This window comes from Stegastes partitus, unplaced genomic scaffold (genome assembly GCF_000690725.1).
Source record: "Stegastes partitus isolate 25-593 unplaced genomic scaffold, Stegastes_partitus-1.0.2 Scaffold73, whole genome shotgun sequence".
In the NCBI taxonomy this organism is placed as follows: Eukaryota; Metazoa; Chordata; class Actinopteri; family Pomacentridae; genus Stegastes; species Stegastes partitus.
This window is the reverse complement of record NW_007577804.1, coordinates 791,702-792,262: the sequence shown is the minus strand read 5'-3', so window position 1 is coordinate 792,262 and position 561 is coordinate 791,702.

Genomic DNA, 561 nt, shown 5'->3' with positions numbered 1-561 from the left:
TGGAGGGTTTCAGGCGCCGACGCGACACATGTTTAACTCAACAGCGCCTCCATGTGGCGGCCTGTCAGCATTACCTGTAGAGGCAGAAATAAATACCAGACAACCTCATGATGAAAGCATGGAAGCAGCTTTTAACTTTGCACATATGATGACAACACATAGACCCTATGAACAGCAGTTTTGTTTTCATTTCAAGTCATTTCAGGCAAGTTTCAAGTCAAAATAGTACAAAATTGGAAGCTTTTCTTGTCAGACTTGCCTCACATCGAATTGTACTGATGTTAGAGCCTCAACAGTTGGTGAAATGTCGACCAAAGACTGTATTTTAGTAGGAAATATGGATATATATATATATACACATACAGGAAGTTTATAGAGACACAATGCCAGCCTTTTTGAAAAGTTTGCACTTTTTCACAATTTCAAGAGCTAGTAATTGTTCATTATTACAATTTTGGACAATTTTAGGCACGTTTCAAGTCAAAATAGCAGAAAAATTGAACTTTGTCTTGCCTCACATCTAATTCTACTGATGTTAGAGCCTCAAAAGTTGGTGAAATG